An 11357-nucleotide genomic window follows, 5' to 3' on the forward strand; every position below is an offset into this window, starting at 1 on the left:
GGTGTCAGTTCTGTACTCAGTGGTGCCTCCAGCAGTGAACCCCCTCATCTACAGCATGAGGAACCAGGAGCTCAAGGATGCTCTGTGGAAACTCATATCTTACAATTTCCTGAAGCATTAAACTGCCCATCTGCTTCTACATAGGAGTTTTAGAGTAACTAATTACAGGCCCAGCCTGTCATCTGGATTTTCTGTTGTTGTTGGTAGTTTTTTTATTGCGATAATGTTGTCATCCCATTTCTTAATTCACTGTCTGCTTTTCTTTTAAAACCACTGGCTGTGTAAATGAGGAGCCGTGCTCTCCTTGTCTCTAAACAAAACGAAGGGCTCTTTAGTGACTTGTTTTTCTCTATATCCTTCCTGCAAGCCCATTTTTAGAGCTTCAGGGGTGGTTCCTGTGTTCATGAGGGGAGAGGAAAAAAGTCCATCCTGGCAGCCCTGCCAGGGAGCAGCAGCGCTTGTTCTTCCAGAGCTGTTCTGGTTCCACTCCCACACTCTCCTTCTCATCCCTGGTGTTGGTGCAAGGCCTGAGTGCTCTGGCAGCTTGGTCACCGTCCTGCTGTGTGTCAGCCCTGTGGGCGCAGGCAGGGACAGGCAATGGGCACTGCTGTGACAGAGCTGGACTCACAACAGCCTTTCCAGAGAGAAAGGTGATCTGGTCAGGGCAGGGCCTGAAGGTTTATATCTTCTTACAAAGTTTTTCTCAACAACATTTTCAAGAAAGTGACCCACAGATGCAAACACCATTGTACAGCTGAACAGTGTGTGTGTGCAGGGCTGGCACACAGCAGTGTCCTCTCACTCAGCCAGGCCTCCTGCCAGAGACCTGCAGGACCAGCAGAGCAGGGGCTGGGCTGTGCCCCTGTGCACTGGACACCCCATAGAAGGAGCCCCAGGTCAATCACCATGGACTGGCCCCTCACAGCCATCATTTCCAGCACTGGCCTCTCAGACATCTTTGTCCCTCCATGGAATTACACTGAATGAGTAGGTCAGAGGTTGTCCTGGTTTTGCTAAAACAAGTTTCTCTCTTAGTGAATTTTGCCTGTCAGCTAAAGCCTTCATATTAACTGCATTTTCCTGGAGAACCAGAAACATGTTTTGGTAAACCTAGCAATAGAATGCAAACTTATTGATAAGCACAGATGGACATCTCGCAAGAGGGGCGACGAGAAACAAGTGAGCAAGAAACTGACCAACTGTGTATAACATTCCATTCATGTGAATACTTCATGTAAAAGTGGGAGATCACGAGGATCTCGTGTGCTTTTCCCTTTTGCCCTTTTCCTTTCTGCTTATGGCCGACATTAGGAGAGGACCTTGCTAGTCGTCCCTGCGAACTGAAGCCTAGCGAGAGATTGAATCCAGCTCCGATTGGCTGCAGAGTCCAATCCAGGACTTTGGTAGCCGGCTCTGCAGTTGCTGAGACTTTCAAGATTGGTTTTGTATATTTTGTATTATTTTCTCTATTCTTATTAGTAGCATTAGTAAAACATCTTTAATTTCTTCCAACTCTCTTCACTCTGTGCTTCTTTTCCTCCCAATCGCCTCTCCTTAGTGAAAAGGGGGGAGAGGGAAGGGGTAGTGTGTGGGGGGAAGAGGGGGTTAACAATACATCTGCCAGGGTTTTATTGTCATCCCGCAATCTTAACCCTCGACAGATAATTGGGGCCCAACGAGGGGCTCGAGAAAGGGGTAAATTTGAAGATTTTTGGCTTTTCTACTACTCTGACGTACATTTCAGTTTTCTTGGCACGGTGCCAACTCATAGACTTGTGATACTCGTGCGTCCGTTTGCTTTGGATATTATTTAGTTATATTAAGGCAAAGTGAATTACACTGATTTAAAGATGTTATGGTATAAGTTGTATCAGTTATTTTCTACATTGTGCTCACTGATTCCATATCTGTGTTGGGCCTTCTTTTTAAATCGAAGTATTCATTATATAACAACAAGGAACTGGACAATGATCATGATGATACTGTGTGGTTTGTCACTGGTTTATTTCATTATACTGCAGCCGCTAATTAATTTCTACTCGCTTCTGCTTTACCTTGAAAAGCCTCCAGGAGAGATTCAGGAGCAATACGGCTCTGTGTTTGCTAATTGGTCGAGTGAATCTTTAGAAAGGCTGACTAACAATACTTTCATTTTTTCGCTAGGACAGTTCGCAAATGTTTTAGAGAACTTTGAATATCCTTGGAGTTTTGATAGAACTGTGATGGTGTTATCTGGTTTGCTGAATGTGTGTCAGTTTGTGCTTCTGTTAAGGGAAATGGCGTTCAACAGGAGGTTTGCGTCTCTTTGTTGTCCTGAGATTTGCGGTGCGTCTTCGGAAGCTTTAGCAAAAAAGCACTCCGAGCCGCTCGAGAAAGAGCAAAATAGCAAAAGCTGCCACTGCAGCCACTGCCCCCACAACGGCGGCTTCGCAGGCTGAAGCTACAGCTCCTCCGCAGAGTTCCTCTGCCAAGGTCGCTGCAGATAACATTACTTCTCCAGCCTCAAAGGCTAACAAGGCAGCCCCCCCTTCTTCACACACTGGGCACTGTTGCTGCTGTAACCACTGTGACAGTCATTCAGACTCTGGAAATAAATCAAATGATGGTGAACCCATATCAGCATCAGTTGCTGGTTGTAAGAAAGTCACTAGAAAGACTACCCGTGCAGCAGATGATGGCACAGGGCCAACATCAACCCAAGGTGCATCATCAGGACAGGGAGGAGATGAAGTGACCACCACTCGGTCCTTTTCTCCAGGTGAGCTGAGAGATCTGCGAAAAGACTTTACTCATCGTGAAGGCGAGAATATTTTAACCTGGCTGCTCCGATGCTGGGACAATGGGGCAGAAACAATTGAATTGGAAGGTGGTGAAGCCAGGCAGCTGGGATCTCTGTCAAGAGATTCCACCATTGATAGGGCAATTTCAAGAGAGTCTAATGCCACTAGTCTCTGGACCCGACTCCTGGCAGCTATGAAAGTAAGATTTCCCTACAAGGAAGACTGTATATCCAAGTTAGGGAAATGGAATACTATGGAGAGAGGTATTCAGTTCCTGAGAGAATTAGCTGTGCGAGAGATCATCTATTTTGGACCAGACAGCCAAGAGGGGACAGACCCAGATAGAATCAATTGTACACGATCTCTGTGGCGCAGATTTGTACAGAGTGCACCACCTGCATATGCTAAGTCATTGGCAGGAATGGTCTGGTCAGCTGGAGGTCAACAAGAGATTAATGAAGTGATTGAGCAGCTTCGGAACTTTGAGGACAGCCTTGCTGGTTCTCTACGGGCTTGTGTCTCTGCTGTAGAGAAACTGTGTGAAAAATCTGATGACCGGTTTGAAAAGATATTGCAAGAAACCAAAGAACTCAGAGAAGACACATACCATTCACGACCTGCACAAACCTATGTTTCAGCTATTAGGAAAAGGCGTTTTCAATCTCGAGAGAGAGGACAGAGGCAGCCTACAAAAAGAGGTTCACTGTGGTTCTTCCTACATGGGCAGGGAGAAAACATGAATAAGTGGCACGGAAGACCTACCTCAGAACTTCAAGAACGAGTACGTGAGATAAAAGGAAAAACTCCTAGGAAGGTGGCTGCTCCAGTTTACAAAAGGAGCAGAAGAGATGCTGATGCTCTTGAAGGAACCTCTAATTCACACCCAGAGACTGTGCAAAACAGAAATTAGAGGTGCCCTGCCTCCAACTAGGTGGAGGAAAGGGATAACAGAGTTTATTGGACTGTACAAATACGATGGCCTGGTACAACACACCCCCAGGAGTACAAAGCTTTAGTGGACACTGGAGCTCAGTGCACGATAATTCCTTCTAATTATAAAGGAACGCAATCCATCAATATTGTTGGAGTGACTGGGGGATCCCAGGAACTGACTGTTGTAGAGGCTGAAATGAGCCTAACTGGAAAAAACTGGCAAAAGCATCCCATTGTGACTGGTCCAGATGCTCCGTGCATCCTTGGCATAGACTACCTCAGGAGAGGGTATTTTAAGGACCCAAAAGGGTATAGGTGGGCATTTGGTATAGCAGCTGTGGACACTGAGAAAATTGAACAGCTGTCTGATTTGCCTGGTCTTTCAGATGACCCTTCTGTTGTAGGACTGCTGATGGTTGACGATCAGCAGGTGCCAATTGCTACCACGACAGTGCATCGTCGGCAATATCGCACCAACCGAGACTCTTTGATTCCTATCCAGAAGTTGATCCGTCAATTGGAAAGCCAGGGTGTGATCAGTAAGACTCGCTCACCTTTTAACAGCCCAATCTGGCCAGTGCGTAAGTCTAGTGACGAGTGGAGACTAACTGTAGACTATCGTGGCCTGAATGAAGTTACACCACCACTGAGTGCTGCTGTGCCTGACAAGCTAGAACTGCAATTTGATCTGGAGTCAAAGGCAGCTAACTGACATTGCTAATGCATTTTTCTCTATTCCTGTAGCAGCAGAGTGCAGGCCGCAGTTTGCTTTCACCTGGAGAGGCATCCAGTACACGTGGAATCGCTTGCCCCAGGGGTGGAAACACAGTCCTACCATCTGCCATGGACTGATCCAGACCACGCTGGAGCAAGGTAAAGCTCCAGAACACTTGCAATATATTGATGACATCATCGTATGGGGCGACACAGTGAAAGAAGTCTTTGAGAAAGGTGAGAGAATAATTCAGATTCTTTTGGATGCTGGTTTTGCCATAAAACGAAGCAAGGTCAAGGGACCTGCACGAGAGATACAGTTTTTAGGAATAAAATGGCAAGATGGCCGTCGTCAGATCCCAATGGATGTGATCAACAAAATTGCTGCAATGTCTCCACCTGCTAATAAAAAGGAGACACAGACTTTCTTGAGCGTTGTAGGTTTTTGGAGAATGCATATTCCTGCCTACAGCCAGATTGTGAGCCCTCTCTATCGAGTGACTCGTAAAAAGAACCAATTTGAGTGGGGCCCTGAACAACGACAAGCCTTTGAACAAATTAATTGTGAGATAACTCATGCGGTGGCCCTTGGACCAGTTTGGACTGGACTAGATGTTAAAAATGTGCTCTACACTGCAGCCGGAGATAATGGACTTACCTGGAGCCTCTGGCAGAAAGCACCAGGAGAAACCCAAGGTCGACCCTTAGGTTTTTGGAGTCGAGGATACAAAGGATCTGAGGCCAACTATACTCCAACTGAAAAAGAGATACTAGCAGCATACGAAGGAGTTCGAGCTGCTTCAGAAGTGATCGGTACTGAAGCACAGCTCCTCCTGGCACCTCGACTGCCGGTGCTGAGCTGCATGTTCAAAGGGACGGTTCCCTCTCCACATCATGCAACCGAAGTTACGTGGAGTAAATGGATTGCACTGATCACGCAACGAGCTCGAATTGGAAATCCCAATCACCCAGGGATCTTAGAAGTGATTACAGACTGGCCAGAAAGCAAAGACTTTGGGATGTCTCCAGATGAGGAGGAAGTAAAACGTGCTGAAGAAGCACCACCGTATAATACTCTTTCAGAGACTGATAAGCAGTATGCACTGTTCACAGATGGATCCTGTCGTCTTGTAGGAAAACATCGAAGGTGGAAAGCTGCTGTGTGGAGTCCCACACGACAAGTTACAGAAGCCACTGAAGGACAAGGTGAATCTAGTCAATTTGCAGAAGTGAAAGCCATCCAGCTGGCTTTGGACATTGCTGAACGAGAGAAGTGGCCAATACTTTATCTCTATACTGACTCATGGATGGTGGCAAATGCCTTGTGGGGGTGGCTACAGCAATGGAAGAAAAGCAACTGGCAGCACAGAGGTAAACCCATTTGGGCTGCCACACTGTGGCAAGACATTGCTGCTCGGCTAGAGAGCCTGCCTGTGAAAGTTCGTCATGTAGATGCTCATGTGCTTAAAAGTCGAGCCACCGAGGAACATCTAAACAACCAAGAAGTGGATCAAGCTGCTAAGATTAAAGTAGCTGAGGTGGACTTGGACTGGCAACATAAAGGTGAACTTTTCCTAGCTCGGTGGGCTCATGATGCTTCAGGGCATCAAGGTAGAGATGCAACATATAAATGGGCTCGCGATCGAGGGGTGGATTTAACTATGGACACTATTTCACAGGTTATTCATGAATGTGAGACTTGCGCCAAAATCAAACAAGCAAAACGGTTAAAGCCTGTATGGTATGGGGGGCGATGGTTAAAGTATAAGTATGGAGAAGCTTGGCAGATTGATTATATTACACTTCCACAAACACGTCAAGGTAAGCGTTATGTACTTACAATGGTGGAAGCAACCACTGGATGGTTGGAAACATATGCCGTACCTCGTGCTACAGCCCGAAATACTATCTTGGGCCTTGAAAAGCAAGTCCTTTGGTGACATGGTACGCCAGAAAGAATTGAATCAGACAATGGTACTCATTTCAATAACAGTATTATAGACAATTGGGCCAAAGAACATGCTATTGAGTGGGTATATCATATTCCATATCATGCACCAGCCTCTGGGAAAATTGAAAGGTACAATGGTTTGCTAAAAACTACACTAAGGGCACTTGGTGGTGGCACCTTTAAAAACTGGGATTCACATTTAGCAAAAGCCAGTTGGTTGGTCAACACCCGGGGATCAACCAATCGAGCCGGGCCTGCCCAATCAGAAATTCTACGGACTGTAGAAGGAGATAAAGTCCCTTTAGTACACACGAAAAACATGTTAGGAAAGGCAGTCTGGGTTCCTCCTGCCTCAGGCAAAGGCAAGCCCATTCGTGGGATTGTTTTTGCCCAGGGACCTGGCAGCACCTGGTGGGTGGAGAAGTTCGGTGTGTACCTCAAGGGGATTTGAGTTTAGGTGAAAATATTCAATACTGAACTGCATGATGTGAATTGCCATGCTAACAGTGATTAAGTGTCTTTCAGATCAAGACAGTGATGATGAAACCAGAGCTAGCTTCTTCGAGTGGTGCCTGACAACTTCTTCGAAGTTGATGTCTTTAACCCACAAACAGTGGTCATGAGATGTACGTGTACTATTTTTTCCTGCCCTGGGAGACTGTCGTGACAAAATGAACTTAATGAACTTTTCAAAGGATGGTCCACTGATTAATTACTCCTGTGTATGTATGTACATATGTATATATATATATAGTAGTAGTGAGTAATTAGATTGTATTGATAGATTGTATTGATAAGGTTTAAGCATTCAGTGAATGGCATATTATAAGGGGTGGAATGTCCTAATTTTGCTAAAACAAGTTTCTCTCTTAGTGAATTTTGCCTGTCAGCTAAAGCCTTCATATTAACTGCATTTTCCTGGAGAACCAGACACATGTTTTGGTAAACCTAGCAATGGAATGCAAACTTATTGATAAGCACAGATGGACATCTCTCAAGAGGGGCGACAAGAAACAAGTGAGCAAGAAACTGACCAACTGTGTATAACATTCCATTCATGTGAATACTTCATGTAAAAGTGGGAGATCACGAGGATCTCGTGTGCTTTTCCCTTTTGCCCTTTTCCTTTCTGCTTATGGCCGACATTAGGAGAGGACCTTGCTAGTCGTCCCTGCGAGCTGAGGCCTAGCGAGAGACTGAATCCAGCTCCGATTGGCTGCAGAGTTTAATCCAGGACTTCAGGTGCCGGCTCTGCAGTTGCTGAGACTTTCAAGATTGGTTTTGTATATTTTGTATTATTTTCTCTATTCTTATTAGTAGCATTAGTAAAACCTCTTTAATTTCTTCCAACTCTCTTCACTCTGTGCTTCTTTTCCTCCCAATCGCCTCTCCTTAGTGAAAAGGGGGGAGAGGGAGGGGGAAGTGTGTCGGGGGAAGAGGGGGTTAACAATACATCTGCCAGGGTTTTATTGTCACCCCGCAATCTTAACCCTCGACAGAGGTTCATGTTCACATTGTACAGATGATATGTGAGCGTGTACATCATGTATGTGAGGTAAGATGAACGTGAGTCAGCACAAACACCATCAGCTGTTCCTTGGGGTTCCATGAAGGCCTGTGAGACAGACAGTTCATTGAGGTCACATCATGTTGGGACTAATATCCCACAGGAAACCACCAGAATGCAGCACTGGGATGTGCTTCCTTGAACCAATGTCCACTCCTAATGATGAGGGACATCAATGATGAGTGCAGAACATGGTGACACACCATGGGGCTGCGGTGCCTCCCAACCTTTGGGAATAGGAACAGGAGGCCAGAGAGACACTGTGACTCCTGCCTCTGTGTGTAAATGGGAAAGTGTCTGATCCTGATTATGTCAATGTGTTTTAAGAGTCCACAGGGCCAGCTCAGATGTGGATGTCTGACAGAACCCTGATATTTGTGTGTGACTCCAAGGACAAACCCCAGTGGCCCATTGAGATTCATCTCAGCTGCCTTGAACAGGTTCATTGCAAGTGTCCTTATTTGCTCCATCACCTTTACCATCCCCATCACATGCTGTTCTACACAGTCCTACACTTGCCCCTCTTTCCCTGTGGGAAATTCTGGATTGTAGTCTCAAAATGTCAGAGTGATCAGAGAGGTTCAGAGGTCCCTCAGACAGTCAGATGTCAAACCCATCTTCAGGAATGGCAGGAAGGAGAACTGGGAGAATGACAGGATGCTCAGCCTATGTCTGTCCCTGGGAGGGGGCTGGACCACATTCTCCTGCACCCCTCTCCAGGCAGCAGAAGGACAAGGAAGGGATTGTTGAACTGAAATGGGCAGGGGAAAGAAAGGCATGTTGTGTACATGGAGTTTTGCAAGGCCCAAGACATGGTCTCCTGTGGTGCCTTAGAGCAGCTTGGGGAGATCTGGGATGAAGATGTGGATGTTATCATGGGTGGGGAGTTGGCTGGATGACCAAGCCCAAATATCCTCAGTGGTACAAAGTCCTCTGTTTAGCCAGTTTCTAGTGGCATCACTTAGTGATGAGTACTTGGGCCAACACTGTTGAATGGCTTTGTTCTCCCCCTGCATCATGTTATGGAGCACATTTTCAATTCCTTTGTGGATGATGCAACGCTGGGCAGAGGCCTAGAACAACCTCACCTGGTGCCCCCTGCCTTGAGAAGGAGAGTGAGACAAGGTGATGTTCAGGGCTCTCTTCAAACCTGACTTATTCTATGATTCAATGAGTCTTTACCTTGGAGAGGTGTTTGAAGACAGAAGATGTAGTCCTTACCAGCTAAAAGAATGAATCCTGCCTGAAATTGCTAACCTAAAATATGTAAATCCTCTCAGTTTTGGTCAGTCTGCTGTTCTAATAAAGATAAAAGTGGCTTTTAAAACACCTAATCAGAACCTGCAAAGAATACTGTCCTTGCAGCACAGACACTCTGGAGCCTGCATGATTAGCTGAGTCTTGTTTTAACATCTGTCTCAAGACTGTTACATAAAGTGTCCTTTAGCTGAACTTTGCTCCTTATGCGCTCATATGCATCCCTAGGATGGGAGACCGAGGTCAGCCCGGGACCCTTTCTCGACAAGCATGCGTGGTGATAAAATGGTTATGTAACCAATATGCCAATGTGTGAACACTTGCTTCTTTAGGACTGCCGGGAAGGTCTGAATGTAGTGAGAAGATTTTTGATATAATAGATGTTCCTTCTCTATCTGTTGTGCTGGTTTTATTCCAGCATCCAGACTTGCACAACTCTGTAATAAACAGGATCTCATCTCTGCGTGTGGGATTGGCTTTGCACTTCAGTTAGTGAATTTGCAATTAGCAACCAGGAAGAAGGAAAAAATAAAAAAATAAAAGGGGCAGGAGAGCACATAGAAAATATGTCAACATCTCACATTCCCTTACAGAACGCTTCTCCACTCAGGTTTTTAGTAGGAAATAAATTTGATCAATTTGACAAAACAAGCATAATTTTAACTAGTCAGGTCCTGGCCCATAAGGAGGGTGACGGATGGGTGTGGGATTATGAGGTCACTTGTGTCTCACAAACTCATAATTGAGTTCAAAGACTTTGGCTGTGAAGGGGACAGTGAGGTCAGTTCTGTCTCTGGAGGTGACAGCCCAGCAGCAGGGACATGGCTGGGAAAGAACCTCTGCCAAAGTGCCCACAGGCCCTACCCAGGAAGAGCCCTTGGAGACGGGTTGTCATGTCCATCCCACCTGAGAACATGACGGGACAGCAGCAGGGACATGGTCGTGTCTGTCAGAGAAGCTGAAAGGCCAGCAGCAGTGCTGGGATTTAGAAGATCATGGTGAGGTTACTTGTCTTCTGTCAGGTAAAAAAAAACACAAGAAGCCTTGTGGTAATTGGATTCCCTGATTGAAGGGCAGTTTATGAGATGGTTGAACTTTCCTTGTTAGTGGGAAGAACCAGGAAAGAGAGTGCAACTTGGAAGATGAGGACTGGATATCAGGAGGAGGAAATGTCTCTGCCACTGAGGCCCAGGAGAAGACATGTTGTCCTCATGGCACTGGGGCCTCAGTGCCTCCTTGCAGCCCCATGGGGAAGCTGGAAGTTGTTGTCTCAGTGTTGTCCTTCCCTGGGCCTTGCACACCCACATCCCAAGGTCCCAGGAAGAGCCCTGAGCAGTGTGTGAGGGACAGGATCCCACTTCCCATTGCCTGCAGGTCATGGCTCCTCCTTTCTGCTTCAGAAAGCAAACCAAGGGGTTTCTGAGCATCAGAGCTGAAGAGTAGACTAAAAGGAGACGTCATGGTGACTAATGGTGACCAATGACAGAACCCAAGGGAATGGCAGTAGATGTGCCAGGGGAGGTTTAGTTTTGACATTAGGATAAGGCTCTTCAGCCAGCGGTGCTGGACACTGAACAGGCTCCCCAGGGAGGTGTCACGGCCCCAACCTGACAGTGATCAAGGAGAGACTGGACAACGTCCTCAGACACACAGTGTGAACTGCTGGGTGTCCTGTGCACGGACAGAAGTTGGACTCGAAGATCCTTGTGAATCCTTTCCAATTCAGGACATGATATGATTTTATGATTCTATGAAACACTATGTTAAACGTCCATGTTTTCATTGTGCAGATGAGTTGTAAACATACACATCATGTGCATGTCCACTATGTGCATGTGGTGAGATGAACCCAAGGGAACACAAATGCCATCAGCTATTCCTTGGGGTGCCATAAAGGTCAGTGGGACAGAGATGGTGTTCAAGGGTCTCTTCCAACCTGTGTTATTGTAGGATTCCATTAATCTTTTCCTTGTAGAGCTTTTCATATCAGAAAAGACAGAGAAAGAAGAAGAAGAAAATTAGGTGCAGAAGCAGAGATGTAAAATGCCTCAGAGTAAATACTCTGAGGAACGTTTCTCCACTCAAACCCTTGGTAGGAAATCTATTGGATACATTTGATGAAAGCAGCTTAGTTTGATCTGCTCACACACTGCAC

The sequence above is a fragment of the Columba livia genome, chromosome 14, assembly GCF_036013475.1.
Source record: "Columba livia isolate bColLiv1 breed racing homer chromosome 14, bColLiv1.pat.W.v2, whole genome shotgun sequence".
NCBI lineage: Eukaryota > Metazoa > Chordata > Aves > Columbiformes > Columbidae > Columba > Columba livia.